The sequence below is a fragment of the Orcinus orca genome, chromosome X (genome assembly GCF_937001465.1).
Source record: "Orcinus orca chromosome X, mOrcOrc1.1, whole genome shotgun sequence".
NCBI lineage: Eukaryota > Metazoa > Chordata > Mammalia > Artiodactyla > Delphinidae > Orcinus > Orcinus orca.
In genome coordinates this window covers 124,060,035-124,076,493 of record NC_064580.1, presented here as the reverse complement: position 1 = coordinate 124,076,493, position 16,459 = coordinate 124,060,035, and the positions used below count along the sequence as shown (strand labels likewise).

General features: G+C 37.3%; 1 non-coding gene across 1 annotated transcript; it reads right to left on the bottom strand.

The window, feature by feature from the left end:
* Positions 1 to 13,700: 13,700 nt before the first annotated feature.
* Positions 13,701 to 13,826, bottom strand: LOC125963162 (small nucleolar RNA SNORA13). The gene has a single exon (XR_007474991.1). It is a non-coding gene; the product is annotated as a small nucleolar RNA SNORA13 (small nucleolar RNA).
* Between the last annotated feature and the right edge of the window lie 2,633 nt (positions 13,827 to 16,459).

Below are 16,459 nucleotides of genomic sequence, written 5' to 3'. Positions count from 1 at the left end.
CCCATAGTCCCTGGAGCACATCTTGTCATAATAAAAACTTTATTATATTAATATTGTCTGTTTTCATGAATAGCTTCGTAACAAGGCTATACTCCTTAAGGACAGGATTTATGTCTTAATTATCTTTTATCCCTAGTGCCTAACACTGTGACTGGTTCAGTATAATTTTGTTTCTTGAATAATACCATCAGGAATTGACAGCTGTTTGGAGGTTATAAACTGGGGGAAAGGCTAAGCAAGCTTAAAAGATGATTCAAGAAGGAATGGGAGACAATGATTCTCAAACTTTACTGTTAAAAAGAATCAACTAGTAAACTTGTTAAAATGCAGATTCCCTAACCTCATCCCTACATATTCTAATTTCTTAAGTCTAAAATAGGTCCAAGGAATCTGCATTTTTAGCAAACACACAAGTAATTCTGATGCAGAGGTTTTCTGCACAACAGTTCAGGAAACATTGATTTAAAAAATGAAGTTTTAATTTGATATGTCTGTAGTTTAGCATGTATGTCCATTTTTCTTACGATCTTTTGTTTCAAGTTATGTGTCATATATGATAAACTTTATTGCATTTAAACCCTGTTCTATCATTTTAAATAGTGTATATAAAATCCCACCCCACCCTCCACCAGGATTGTTTTTTTCAATGTATGCTGCCACTAACAGCATACCTTTTTTTTTTTTAGAACATAGTCCCTGTTCTCAGAAACTTTATTTTATTTTTTATTTTTTTATTTATTTTTAGCTTCGTTAGGTCTTTGTTGCTGCACGAAGGCTTTTCTCTAGTTGAGGCAAGCGGGGCTACTCTTCTTGTGGTGTGCAGACTTCTCATTGCGGTGGCTTCTCTTGTTGCAGAGCGTAGGCTCTAGGCACGTGGGCTTCAGTAGTTGTGGCACGTGAGCTCAGTAGTTGTGGCTCAGGGCTCTAGAGCGTAGGCTCAGTAGTTGTGACACATGGGCTTAGTTGCTCTGCGGCATGTGGGATCTTCCTAGATCAGGACTCGAACCCGTGTCCCCTGTATTGGCAGGCAGATTCTTAACCACTGCGCCACCAGGGAAGTCCAGGATTTTTAAAACAAAGTAAGTTTCAATTTTTCAGAATGACTAATGTGGGTCTGCAATTCACAAATAAGTCACAAAGAAATGCCTTGTCATAAACATATGTTGGGGAAATCAAATCCAGATGGTCAATAGTAATTCATATGTTTGAATATTAGCCTCTGCTGTGCTTCCAGAATTATTTAAAATAATGAGGCTACATCCCCCTTCAAAGAAGGTCAAGTCACACATGGATTTTCTTCCAAGCTTAAGTAATCTGAGACTTTAGGAAACCTAAAATAATCAAGTAACAAGGTCTGCAGCAACAGAGATTTTAGAGTAATGATTTAGTTGAGAATGTAAGATCCGTCTACTAAAGTGAGTATCCAGTTGAACTAATGTCAGTTTCATTTGTATATGAGTAAAGTTAATTTCTAAGATGTGTATATGTGGGTTTTACTACTTTTGTACTTAAAAAAAAAATCACATGGCCCTAATGTTAGTGAATGGAAATGGAATAAAATATATATCCCATATTATGCTCAATAGATTTTTAGTAGAAACTCTTTCTCCTGAGATGGAGCAATTATATCCATCTACATGTAAGGAGATTAGTAAGTTAAAATTGTATGTATCTGCAGTCAAATATAAGAAGACCTTTTAAAAACATGGACATTACAGAAAACAGATGGTTATTTTCAGTACTGGGAAGGATAATGTTGATAGCCACTTTCATTTTAATCCCCAGAATTGGACATTGAACAAACAAAAAGCTGGTTATTTGCTTTTGGATACTGTGTCTGAAATTACAGTGCACTGTTATCAGGCAGTTATGCTTTAGTTATATTTTCAAGTGTTGAAAACTCAGGTTGTTTTCATATTGACCTGATTAACAAAGAGGGATTAGAATATTATTCCACTAAAAAGTTCATAATATTAAATAGGATCAAAATTACTTTTATTTCAAAGAAAAGATTGTGATATATAGACTGATGAATTGAAGACCATAGCATACAGAGAAATTAATCTAGCATAAATAAATCCAATAACCAAATACAAACAAAAAAGGAAAATGAAGAAAAAAACCTAGATGTCTCAAAAGTCTGAGGATTAAAAATTGTAAGTGAACAAAAAGCTTAGAAAATATCTACAAAACCAATCATTTTCTAGGAAAATATAAATTATAAAATTGACTTAGGTAAAGATAGAAAATCTGAAAAGACCAAAAACATGAAAGAAATATTTTAAGTGTAAAAGTAAATTTCTTTCTAAAAGACTCTGGGCTTAAGAAAGATTCACCTATGAGTCATTTTGTTTCTTCAAAAAATACCTTCCTATGATATTTAATCTGTTTCAGAGCATAAAAAGAAGAAAATTGTCCTTAGTGCATTCTGTGGAGCTAGTATAATCCTGATAAAATAAAAAACATAGAAAAGATCATTTAAATTATAACTGGATTTTATTTATTATCATGCAAAATAGAGATGCCTGAATACAATATAAAATACTGGCCCTTGGATTTAGCAATATACTGAAAATAATATATATTGGCCTTGGAATACTTGTTCAGATTATGAGAATTGTTCAATAGTTGTAAAACCATTCATATGATTCATAACATCAATAACAGATGAAAAATAATATCAATGTGATAGACACTGAAAAGATATCAGATTGAGGAAGTTCCCTACTTAGTTGAGTATTTTTATTATGAATCCCAGGGCTAACGTTATACTTAATGCTGAAAGACTAAAAGTTTTTCCTCTAAGTTCAGGAATAAGACAAGGATGTGTACTCTTACTTCTTTGATTCTACATTGTAACTGAAGGCTTTAGCCAGGAAAATTAGGCAATAAAATGAAATAAAAGGTATCCAGTTTAGAAAGGAAGAAGTAAAACTATTCTATTTGAAAATGAGATGATATTATACATAGAAAACCCTAAGTAACACACTATTAGAGGTAATAAGTAAGTTCAACAACGTTGCAAGATATAAGGTCAAAATACAAAAATCAGTGTTATTTCTACAAACATGCAAAAGGAAATGAAGAAAAGAATTACATTTTAAAAGGCATCAAAAAGAATCATAGCATTAGTAATAAAGTAATCTTGAAAAAGAATAACATAGTTAGAGGATTCATACTTTTCACTTTCAAAAACTACCAGAAAGCTACAGTAATAAAAATAATGCCATACTGGAATCATAGTAGACATATAGATCAATGGAACAGAATTGAGAGTACAGAAGTGAACCCTCACATTTACAGTCAGTTGGTTTTTAATGAGGGTTCCAAGACCATTCAGTAGGGAAATGTCTCATCAACAGGTGGTGCTGGAACAACTGGATATCTACATGCAAAAGAATGAATATGGACACAGTGTTCACACCATATACAAATATCAACTCAAAATGTATGAAACACCTACATGTAAAAACTAAAACTATGAAACTCTTGGAAGAAAACATAGGTGTACATTTTCATGACCTTCTGTTACGTGAAGATTTCTTAAATATCACATCAAAAGGGCAAGAGATAAATGGAAAAAAGAAATCGGATTTCATTAAAACTAAAAATTTTGCTTCAAAGGACATCATCAAGAAAGTGAGAACTGTGGAAAATATTTGCAAATCCTATTTCTGATAAGGGATTTTTTATCCAGAATATATGACTAACTATTAGAACTCAATAATAAGAAGATTAATAATCTGCTTAAGAATTGGCAAAGAATCTAAACAGCTATTTCTCCAGAAGAAAAATACAAATGTGTAACAAGTACATGAAAAGATGCTCAACATCCTTAGTCATTAGGGAAATGCAAAATGAGATAACACTTCACATCTATTGGATGGAGATGTGCAGAAAGATAACAAGCGTTGGTGAGGCTGTGGACGAATGGGAACCCACATATACTGCTTGTCGGGGTGTAATATGGTGAAGCTGCTTTGGAAAACAGTTGGTGGGAAGTTCCTCCGTCAGTTAAATATAGAATCATCATATGATACAGCAGTTCCACTCCTGGCTATATACCCAAAGTGTTGAAAACCTATGTTCAAATAAAAACTTGTACAAGAATGTTCACAGTAACATTATTCATAGTATCCAAAAAAAGTGGAAATAATTCAAATGTCTATCAACTCAGGAATGGTAAGAAAAAGCGGTATACTAATTCAATGAAATATCATTTGGCAATAAAAAGGAATAAAAAGGAAGGAATGATATAACATGGATGAACCTTGGAAACAGACTCAACAGGTTCACATGCTATATTATCCATTTACATGAAATTTCCAGAATAGGAGTGACTGCTAATGGGTATAAGGTTTTTTTGGGGTGTGATAAAAATATCCTAAAATTGATCATGGTGATGATTGCACAACTGGGAATATACTAAAAACCACTGAATTGTAAATTTTAAATGGGTAAATTGGGGGGTATAAGAATTATATTTCAATAAGGCTGTTAAACATAATGTATAAGGATACCTTTTCATATATCTGATGTTATTTAAAACAATGTAACGGCTTCCTAATGTCCCTTGTGTATAGATTAATAGCATTTACTTAACTACTTCCATAAGGTTGAATATTTAAGTTGTTTTGCTTTGATATTATAATTAGTGTTTCAATGAGCATTGCTATAGTTAAAGCCTTGCACGTATCTTTCTTATTTCCCTAGGATAAATTCCTAGAAGAATTGCTGGCCCAAACATTATGCTCATTTTTACTTCAGTCAGACATTGACGAATCACTTCCCACAAGGGTTGTCTCACTTATCCTGGCCATATGTGGTACATGAAAATACCCAGTGCCATGCACCATGCCCAGTGTCGGCTATTTTGTTCTATGACTACTTTTTATTTCCATCCTTTTTGTCCTCCTGCTCATATCCATTCTTCTTAAAATTAAAAAATATATATTTCTCTCATGTACTCTTTTCAGTATTCATTACTGAATCAGTGATGACTTTTAGGAACTTCTCCAGTGAAATGCTCTAGGACATAATCAACATATTTCCTTTGCAACGTGATATTCAGAACACTGATAAAGTCATACAAGACTGGCTTATCACATTTTCAGATGGCATGCAACTAAGAGGAACAGCTGTCTGTCACACAATCTCCATTCATTTGCTGCTTTAGTCCTTATAACATCCCTACATGACAAGCATCATTATCACTTAAAAAGGAGACACTTGATAAGTCAAAGAGGTTAAACCATTTAATCAGGGTCATGTAGTTTTAATTGGTAGAGCAAGAGTTCACACTCAAGTGTGTTTCGTTCCAAAGCATGTGTATTTTGTACTGTACTACATTTGTTGTTCAGTTCAACACGTTATGTATTGAGAACCTAGTATGCACCAGGTACACTGCTAGTGGCAGGGGATATAGTGATGTATAAAATTGACGTGGTCACTACTCTCATGGAACTTATAATCTAATGGGAATGCATAACAATAACAAGTCAACAAGTAAAAAAGTATAATCAATTTATTTTTGTTTTTGTTTTTGTTTGCGGTACGCGGGCCTCTCACTGCTGTGGCCTCTCCCGTTGCGGAGCACAGGCTCCGGACGTGCAGACTCAGCGGGCCATGGCTCACGGGCCCAGCCGCTCCGCGGCACGTGGGATCTTCCCGGACCGGTGCACGAACCCGTGTCCCCTGCATCGGCAAGCGGACTTTCAACCACTGCGCCACCAGGGAAGCCCATATAATCAATTTAAATAGTGATATGAGGAATGAAGAAAATAGAACAAGTTAGTGAAGTAACTGGGGAAGAACATTAGATAAAGTGTTCAGATGTACCTCTTCGAGGAGATTTAGCCTGAGATTTGAATAACACGAAGGAGTTAGTCATGTGAAGACATGAAGAAGGATGTTCCAGAAAAAGGAACTAATCACAAGTACAAAGGCCTTGACACAGGAACAGACAGCATGATCTAGAAAGAAAACTAAGGTGATGTAGACATTTGCAATTTGTTCTGACAGCACAGTATCTTGAACATTTTTCTTTGTTTTGAGAAGTCTCCTTTTCATTAGACTTAGAGTGTAACCGAAGGTGGGGTCTGACTGCTCGCCACTCAAAAGCCAATAAAGAGGCCAGGTTGGTGGAAAGGAAAGTTTGCTTTATTTTGGATGCCGGCAACTGGGGGTGGGGCGGGGGGCAGACACCTGTCCAAAGGCTGATTCCTCCCCCTGGCAATCAGGGGGCAAGAGCTGTTATAGACAGAGAGAGGGGACTACATACAGAAACAGCACAGTCAGCTCTGGCAGTCATCTTGAAATTGGTCATCGGTGGTCTGACCAGAGTCACCTTGATTGTTTTAGGTACAGTTAGTTTTCAGTTCCACGTTCGGTTTGTTCCCATTTCCTTGAGGCCAGTTCTTGGAATTGTGGCAGTTTATGTCATGGCTACAGCCTGGTCATTATGTAGTTAACTTCTTCCACCTGGCGGGGGTTTCAGTATCTATAAGGCAGCTCACAGGATACGGCTCAGAATATTATCTATAGCCCTTAAGGAGGAGCTAAAGGTCCTTGACGTTGCTTAATGACTAAACTATTATTATTTGGTCTCCTTTGACTGTTTTCCTCTGTTTCTGCATTTTCTCATTTCTCTGATTAAACTTATTCTTTGGCTAAGGTTTTTCCACAGACAAAAGGCAGGCCGAGGACATGGGGCAGCAAGGACCATAGGGTCCTGCTCCATTCCAGTGCCTCCTTTTCTTTGCTACTCCTCGATCTTCAGGAGGGATGGGTACAGAAGAAGAAGGGGAAGAAGGTTTTGGGTAGAGGGGTTAGTCATCAACTTGGCAGAGAAGCTCGGGTTTAGTTTCAGCATTTCCCAACTGTTTGAGGGAATGGGGTGATGACCACTCTTGGCTACTTCTTGCTGAAGTGGGGTGTAGTTCTGCCTAATTTGGGGAATGGACACAGAATTGGAAATAATCTCAAGCTCCATGCTTAGCATCAATATTTTGTATTATGAGAACATTACCTCTCTCCTTGATTCCTTTTCATAGTACCTGGACAAGCATTTGAAAATTAGTAGACATGTTACAATGAAGATAATAATCAAAATACGTCTTCGTATTATTCTCTGAATGTATTGTTGCTTAATGGTTAAAGCAGATGTACAATGTATGTTTAATAGGCCATAAACAGGCTGTTTTGGTTAGCCTAAAGTTCAAATTAAATCATACATAAGCTAGAATGACTTCCCCATACCTCAATACGTGAAAATTTCCTCCATTATTTTCCCCTTTTAATTGTAACTCTTTCCATAGAAAGCATTGATACTCAATATACTTTTCCAACGTTGCCAGAGTGGCTCAGTCGACTGCTCTGGGTCCATTCATGTCTCTCGGTGCTAGGCCTCTTTTTGTTTATATGTTTGCCTAGCTGTTCACAGTGGGGGAAAACTAATCAGATATCATGAACAGGCCCAGAGGTATGTTAATCGGAAAACACTTCATAGGCCATACATTTTATCATTTATACCCAATTCTCACACAAACATTGTACATGTGCTTTAAGCAGTAAACTTAGAGCCAGCAGTGATACACATCATGAGTAGTTATGCTCTGTGACAACTTCACTGGACAATTTTTTCCATCCTGAGCATCAGGGTCAAAAGTACAGTTAGAAACAGAACAATAGCTTTCTGTCAGAATTTTTAAAATTTCTTACTCAGTTAAACAGTATGATCTGAAAGTTATCAAATATTTTCCATATAATTTAACATACCAAATAATCCAAATTAGTTTAGAAAAAAATTTTTCTCTTAACAGAGAGAGAAAACCAAACTTAGTCTTGTATCAGTTTACTGTTAATAATAAAATTCATTTAGTTAATTAAATTCAGTCTAATCCGCAAGACAGAGGAGATATGGGGATATATGTATATGTATAGCTGATTCACTTTGTTATACAGCAGAAACTAACACACCATTGTAAAGCAATTATACTCCAATAAAGATGTTAAAAAAATTAAAAATTCAGTTTAATCTTAATCCTGACAGACAACATACAAAATGCTTTTCTCAGAGTTACTTTTCCACAAACATTTTATCACTTTCTGGATCCATACAAATCTGTCCTTCTTTCCCCATCCAACCAACTGTAGGACAAAATTATTATCATCATTTTTCCTCAACAAAAATATCTCCATTCTTTATACTTTCTCTTCACTGACAAACATATCCTACTTGCTTTACACAGTGATAATGTTTCCCTTATCATTTTTACATATTACAATTTTTAACCCTTGAAAACCTTAACAAAACCAAGAAACAAGTAATTGAACTATTTGTTATATCAGTATTTTCTAATTGGCAAACTTAAGAACATATTCCATAACCTCTAAAAACATACATTTTTTCATAGCACAATTTCTCTTTAATCTGGTACAAGATGTGTGTTTAAGAAACCCAGACATCCTTAAGTTTCCCTCTTGGTCTTGCAAGAAGACAAAAAAGTAGGTTAATTTAGATTTGTTTGACTTGTAAGTGCTTACATTTTTTTTAAAGCCAATTAAATAGAGCTCTTTACAAATTAACCAAAGGCAAAGACACATATCGAGACATACATACATCCAGACAAACAGAGATCTCATTGTTTCCTCTTTTTACATTTCATGAATTAGGCATTGCAATTAAACTTATCAGTTTATGAATAACAGTCAAATAGTCAAATTTTACACTCAATTTTAAAAGGCTTCTTTTTTTTTCCTCCCTTTTTTTTTTTTTTTTTTTTTGGCTTGACGTTTTACTAATTAACCCAAGGCTGAAGTCTCAGGCAAAGTGGGCTGTTTGTATTTCAAGGACATGATAAGAGTTAACTTGAAGTTTTCTCCTAGGCATATTTTTGTTCTCTCAGGGTCAGAATTCTGAAAACAGTATTTTATCAAGCTAGCTTTCTCTAACTGCATATGCAAAAAGAATCAATTTTGGAATTTCAAAAGAGTTTCATCTTAACCAATTTTCTCCGGAGTCTAAAGAATACTGTTGCCATACATTGGTTTAAAAAAAAAAAATCATCTTTCTTTTTCTTTGTCATAATTTCATAGCTAAAAATTTTTTTTGATGAGTTGAACCTGAATTTCCCATTTTACATAAGACAACAAAGATACCAATCACATAGATGGAATACACACTCACACACCAAAAGGCAGAACTGTCACAAATCCTCTTCAGAGGATGACTGGTATAGAGTCCCAAACAAACACTTCCCCAGCAAACGATTCTCAATGGTAGACAGATGCCATAACTAATTGGCAAAAATGCCCAAATAGCACTTCATGGTCACAAACGGTCCTCAATGGCAGACAGACATCAGAACCAATTGGCAAAATGCCCGAATAGCAGTCAGTGCTCACAAACGGTCCTCAACGTCAGAACCAATTGGCAAGAATGCCCAAATAGCACTTAGCGCTCACGAATGGGAATGTTGCCCGGGTGCACACGGGTGGACTTACCCAGTCTTGGAGCTCGTCAGCTCGTCCAGATGCATCTCTCCATTCCACCAAGGAAAAGCATAAGTTGGCGGCCGGTGCCGAGGAGGGGAGAAACAGGGAGGATCCTCGAAACAAATGGTTTTGGCAGCTGCCAGGAACGTCCCCCAGATTCCCTTCTCGGGGCTAACTAGCCACGAGCAGCAGGCTCATTGCAACCATCCCAGTATGTTGTCATGGCCGTGGCTCTACCTGGGAAAACACAGGGGAGCCAGGTGTCATGAGAGCACAGTAGCTGCCGTAGCCCCAGCAGCCCCACTAGCCCCACGGTGGGCGCCAAAATCTGGAACCGAAAGTGGGGTCCAGCTGCTCGCCACTCAAAAGCCAATAAAGAGGCCAGCTTGGTGGAAAGGAAAGTTTGCTTTATTTCGGATGCCAGCAACCGGAACAGGGGGTGGGGGGAGGGTGGACAGCTGTCCAAAGGCTGATTCCTCCCCCTGACAATCAGGGGGCAAGAGCTTTTATAGACAGAGGGAGGGGGCTACATGCAGAAACAGCACAGTCAGCTCTGACAGGCATCTTGAAATTGGTCATCGGTGGTCTGATCAGTGTCATCTTGATTGTTTTAGGTACACTTAATCTTCAGTTCCAGGGTCAGTTTGTTTCCATTTCTTTGAGGCCAATTCTCGGAATTTTTGTGGCAGCTTATGTCATGGCTACAGCCTGCTCGCCATGTAGTTAACTTCTTCCACCTGGTGGGGGTGTCAGTATCTACAAGGCAGCTCACAGGATGTGGCTCAGAATATTATCTATAACCCTTAAGGAGGAACTAAAGGTCCTTGACATTGCTTAATGACTAAACAATTATTATTTGGTCTCCTTTGACTGTTTTCCTCTGTTTCTGCATTTTCTCATTTCTCTCTCTGATTAAACTTATTCTTTGGCTAAAGTTTTTCCACAGACAAAAGGCAGGCTGAGGACATGGGGCGGGGTGTGCACAAGGACCATAGAGTCCTGCTCCATTTCAGTAGGACACAAAGTGTGCATCTTTCTTCAAGAGATTAAATACCAAGTATTTGCCTTTCTGGCCTTCCTTGCATATAAGGTATAGAAATGTGACCCAGGCTTCACCAATCAGACACAATTGTATGAAATTTTGACTCAGGAGTTAGAGTCACAAGAGGGAGAGGTAGGGGGTCTTTTTCTCTTTGGTGGTCATCATGGCTCTGCAAAGTTATGTGCCTGGCCCAGCAGTGGAGTGGTGCACACCTAGTGCTCCAGAGCTAGATGGTGGAAGTTACCTCATGAGATCATTTCTTTTTTATAAATTTATTTATTAATTTATTTTTGGCTGCATTGGGTCTTCGTTGCTGTGTGCGGGCTTTCTCTAGTTGTGGCGAGGCGGGGACTACTCTTGGTTGCGGTGCACAGGCTTCTCATTGCAGTGGCTTCTCTTGTTGAGGAGCACAGGCTCTAGGCGCACAGGCTTCAGTAGTTGTGGCACGTGGGCTGAGTAGTTGTGGCTCGCAGGCTCTGGAGCTCAGGCTCAGTAGTTGTGGCGCACAGGCTTAGTTGCTCTGCGGCATGTGGGATCTTCCCGGACCAGGGCTCGAATCCATGTCCCCTGCATCGGCAGGCGGATTCTTAACCACTGTGCCACCAAGGAAGCCCATGAGATCATTTCTGAAGATGATTTTTGACTGTTGTTTCTGGAAACATAGCCTGGAGCCTCGTTCTCTAACACTCTCAGCAAGTTTTTTTAAGAATTCATTTTAGTAAGCTCCTTTTCTCATTAATTATTCAGTATAAGCCTCTGTCGCTTCTAATTTAGAACCCTAAAGATATAGTTAGTATTACCGAAGCTTAATGAGAATGGGGCTTAGTTTTAGGAGACTGTGGCAAGCAAAATATTGGCTTCAGAAAGAGGTACACATCCTAATCCCCAGAACCTGCAAATATGTTACCTTACCTGGCAAAAGGGACTTTGTAGATATGATTAAGTTAAGAATCTTGAGATGATAAGATTATCATGGATTATCCAAGTAGTGCAAAGTAATCAATCACAATAGTCCTTATAAGAGGGAAGCAAGAGGGTCAGTGGGTGAGACTGAAGAAGAGAGGTGATGATGGAAGCAGAGGTCCTTGAACCAAGAGTTGCAGTCAGAGAGGAAAGCACAAACCACGTCATGTATGGTTTTATAGGTCATAGTAAGGTGTTTGGATTTTAAGTATGATGTGAAGTAATTGGAGAAATTTAAGTAGGAAAATCACATTATTTGATATATGATCTTAAAACATGATTTTTGTTTCTATCTGGGGAAATTTACTAGATTGGAACAAGACGAGAGAGAATGAGGATACACCAGTTAGGAGGCTATTGCTACAGTCAGAGTGAGAGAGGATGACAACTTGGACTTGTACATCAGTGATAGAGATGGAAATATTCAGTTGAGAGGAAGAAAATAAATACATAAAAAGTGAAAGGGAGATTGAATGAAGCAAAGCTCTCAGGAAAGAGACCCAAATACTGGCAGAAAGATTCGTTTCAGTTGAGAGGAACAGCTTCTTTATTTTAATAGTAAGACAGAAGTAAGCGAGGCCGTGTGTGCATATGTATGTTTCATATTGAGAATACTGCATCTGATGGTATTTGACTTTCTGATTAGGAGGATGCCTTCTTCTCAAAGTGAAGGCAATTAATATAAAATATCTTCTCACCATGTACAAAGATATAAAATATTATACTTAGATTAAGTAACATCCATCTTGGGTTTAATCTGCCATTGAATATTAAGAGTTAATTATACAGTCCAAATCCTGGGCTGAGGTTATCAAATCAGATTTGGAACAGGATAAATGGTTGAGTCCTAACCTCCAAAACAAAGAGACAAACAAAACAACTCATTGTCTGTGCCACCAGGAATATAATATACCAACTGAAAATGCGTTTAATTTTATTGAACTATGTGCTGTTCCAACTACATCTGAACTACTACGGATATTTCTAAAAACCACAACATTAGAAGGATATCGACACACTAGAGCACATACGGAATACAACAAAAAAGATGATGAAGTATCTAGAAACCTGAAAGCAAGTGGAGAAAGTGGGGATCATTAGTCAATACTAATTTTCATATGTTTAAAAGGCTCTTATGTGAAAGAGTGAAAAATCAGTCATTGTTTAAATGGGGATGATAATAACACTGCCTAATGAAAAGAGTTCTTTTGATGATTAAATAAGTATGTTTATATATGCATATTATTGTTTCTACTATTATTAATATATTCTTATTTTTCTAGAGGGCAGAACCTTGACCAGTAACATTAGAACAAATCAAATACCAGCCAATTATGAGTATGAATATTCTTTTTTTTTTTTACATCTTTATTGGAGTATAACTGCTTTACAAGGTGTGTTAGTTTCTGCTGTATAACAAAATGAATCAGCTATATGTATACAAATATCCCCATATCTCCTATCTCCTCCTTAATGCATCTCCCTTCTACCCTCCCAATACCACCCCTCTAGATGGACGCAGAGCACCGAGCTGATCTCCCTGTGCTATGCGGCTGCTTCCCACTAGCTATCTATTTTATATTTGGTAGTGTATATATGTCCATGCCACTCTCTCACTTCATCCCAGCTTACCCTTCCCCTTCCCCATGTCCTCAATTCCATTCTCTACGTCTGTGTCTTTATTCCTGTCCTGCCCCTATGTGCTTCAGAACCTTCTTTTTTTTTTTAGATTAGATATATATGTGTTAGCATACGGTATTTGTTTTTCTCTTTCTGACTTACTTCACTCTGTATGACAGACTCTAGGTCCATCCACCTCACTACAGATAACTCAATTATATTCTTTTTATGGCTGAGTAATGTTCCATTGTATATATATGTGCCACATCTTCTTTATCCATTCATCTGTCGATGGACACTTAGGTTGCTTCCATGTCCTGGCTATTGTAAATAGTGCTGCAGTGAACATTTTGGTACATGACTCTTTTTGAATTATGGTTTTCTCAGGGTATATGCCCAGTAGTGGGATTGCTGGGTCATATGGAAATTCTATTTTTAGCTTTTTAAGGAACCTCCATACTGTTCTGCATAGTGGCTGTATCAATTTACATTCCCACCAACAGTGCAAGAGGGTTCCCTTTTCTCCACACCCTCTCCAGCATTTATTGTTTCTAGATTTTTTTTTTTTTTTTTTTTTTTTAACTGTTACTTGTGCAGCTCCTACACCAAAGATGTCAAATACTAGGGCAGGAAAAGGCTGCACAAGTGTTTGATTTACGCCTTTTTTGACACCTCATCCACTAGTCTAGATTTTTTGATGATGGCAATTCTGACTGGTATGAGGTGATATCCCATTGTAGTTTTGGTTTGCATTTCTCTAATGATTAGTGATGTTGAGCATTCCTTCATGTGTTTGTTGGCAATCTGTATAGCTTCTTTGGAGAAATGTCTGTTTAGATCTTCTGCCCATTTTTAGATTCAGTTGTTTGTTTTTTTGATATTGAGCTGCATGAACTGCTTGTACATTTTGTAGATTAATCCTTTGTCAGTTTCTTTGTTTGCAAATATTTTCTCCCATTCTGAGGATTGTCTTTTCATCTTGTTTATGGTTTCCTTTGCTCTGCAAAAGCTTTTAAGTTTCGTTAGGTCCCATTTGTTGATTTTTGTTTTTATTTCCATTTCTCTAGGAGGTGGGTCAAAAAGGATCTTGCTATGATTTATGTCATAGAGAGTTCTGCCTATGTTTTCCTCGATGAGTTTTATAGTGTTTGGCCTTACATTTAGGTCTCTAATCCATTTTGAGTTTATTTTTGTGTACGGTGTTAGGGAGTGTTCTAATTGCATTCTTTCACATGTAGCTATCCAGTTTTCCCAGCACTACTTATTGAAGAGGCTGTCTTTTCTCCATTGTATATTCTTACCTCCTTTATCAAAGATAAGGTGACCATATGTGTGTGGGTTTATCTCTGGGGTTTCTATCCTGTTCCATTGATCTATATTTCTGTTTTTGTTCCAGTACCATACTGTCTTGTTTACTGTAACTTTGTAGTATAGTCTGAAATCAGGGAGCCTGATTCCTCCAGCTCCGTTTTTCTTTCTCAAGATTGCTTTGGCTATTCGGGGTCTTTTGTGTTTCCATACAAATTGTGCAATTTTTTGTTCTAGTTCTGTGAAAAATGCCAGTGGTAGTTAGATAGGGATTGCATTGAATCTGTAGATTGCTTTGGGTAGTATAGTCATTTTCACAATGTTGATTCTTCCAATCGAAGAACATGGTATATCTCTCCATCTGTTTGTATCATCTTTAATTTCTTTCATCAATGTCTTATAGTTTTCTGCGTACAAATCTTTTGTCTCCTTAGGTAGGTTTATTCCTAGGTATTTTATTCTTTTTGTTACAATGTTAAAGGGGAGTGTTTCCTTAATTTCTCTTTCAGATTGTTCATTATTAGTGTATAGGAATGCAAGAGATTTCTGTGCATTAATTTTGTATCCTGCAACTTTACCAGATTCATTGATTAGCTCTAGTAGTTTTCTGGTAGCATCTTTAAGAGTCTCTATGTATATTATCATGTCATCTGCAAACAGTGACAGCTTTACTTCTTCTTTTCCGATTTGGATTCCTTTTATTTCCTTTTCTTCTCTGATTGCTGTGGCTAAAACTTCCAAAACTATGTTGAATAATAGGGGTGAGAGTGGGCAACCTTGTCTTGTTCCTGATCTTAGTGGAAATGGTTTCATTTTTTCACCATTGAGAACGATGTTGGCTGGGGGGGTTGTCATATTTGGCCTTTATTATGTTGAGGTAAGTTCCCTCTATGCGTACTTTCTGGAGGATTTTTATCATAAATCGGTGTTGAATTTTGTGGAAAGCTTTTTCTGCATTTATTGAGATGATCACATGGTTTTTATCCTTCAGTTTGTTAATATGGTTTATCACATTGGTTGATTTGCATATACTGTAGAATCCTTACATTCCTGGGATAAACCCCACTTGATCATGGTGTATGATCCTTTTAATGTGCTGTTGGATTCTGTTTGCTAGTACTTTGTTGAGAATTTTTGCCTCTGTGTTCATCAGTGATATTTTTTTTCCTATTTATACAAAATTTATTATTATACTTTGTTCAGGATTACAAATCACGAAAAGGTCAACAACATAAGCACAAAAGAGGAAAAAGGGGCCAAGCTGCTGAATGTCACCAGCTTGTCTGTGGGGGTAAAAGGCTCTGGTCTCTCGGGAGTCTAAAGCAGGAGGTGAGGAGACAACTAGGCATAGAGGTCCTCTCAGTCTGCAGAGTAGGCCTTGCCCTCCTGCAGGAGTGCAAAGTTGAGGAATGGGAGGGTCTGTGCACCTCGTGATAGAACTCTTTGGGGTTTGCCAGCTGCAGCTCATACTTCATGTTGGGATCATTCCAGACATCCATAAAAAAAAAAATTTTTTTTTTTTTGGCATTTGCCTTTACTTTATAAAAACACACAGCTTAAATACATATGACACTCTCTATACAAGACATGAACAGCTGTTAGATTTAACATTTTCCGTTAGTTCAACAGAAAGCAAATATGTAAATTACCTCGTAAGAGCAATGGGTTTCTTTAGAGACTCTGCATTCCTGGCCCAAGGGCAGACCACCCCGCGGGCAATCGATGCAGGAAGTTCACCCAAACTGTCCACCCTTCCAGCGAGTCATTTCACCAACATGGCCTTTATTGCATGGCTTCATATTGCACTTCTTCTCAGACACAATCTAACTTAGCCACACCACAAGTTTAAGCTTTCATCTTCTCTAGAAGTGCTTAATGGAAAAACCAATGTATAAACAGTATTAACTGTCTCTTACTATTGTGCTAAGTACCAATCATGAGAAACATGAACCCCTCTTCACTTTGCAAAACTTGCAATGGAAGGTGGTTAGCTCTATTTCATGGCTAAATTCCTCTACAGAAGTTTTACAG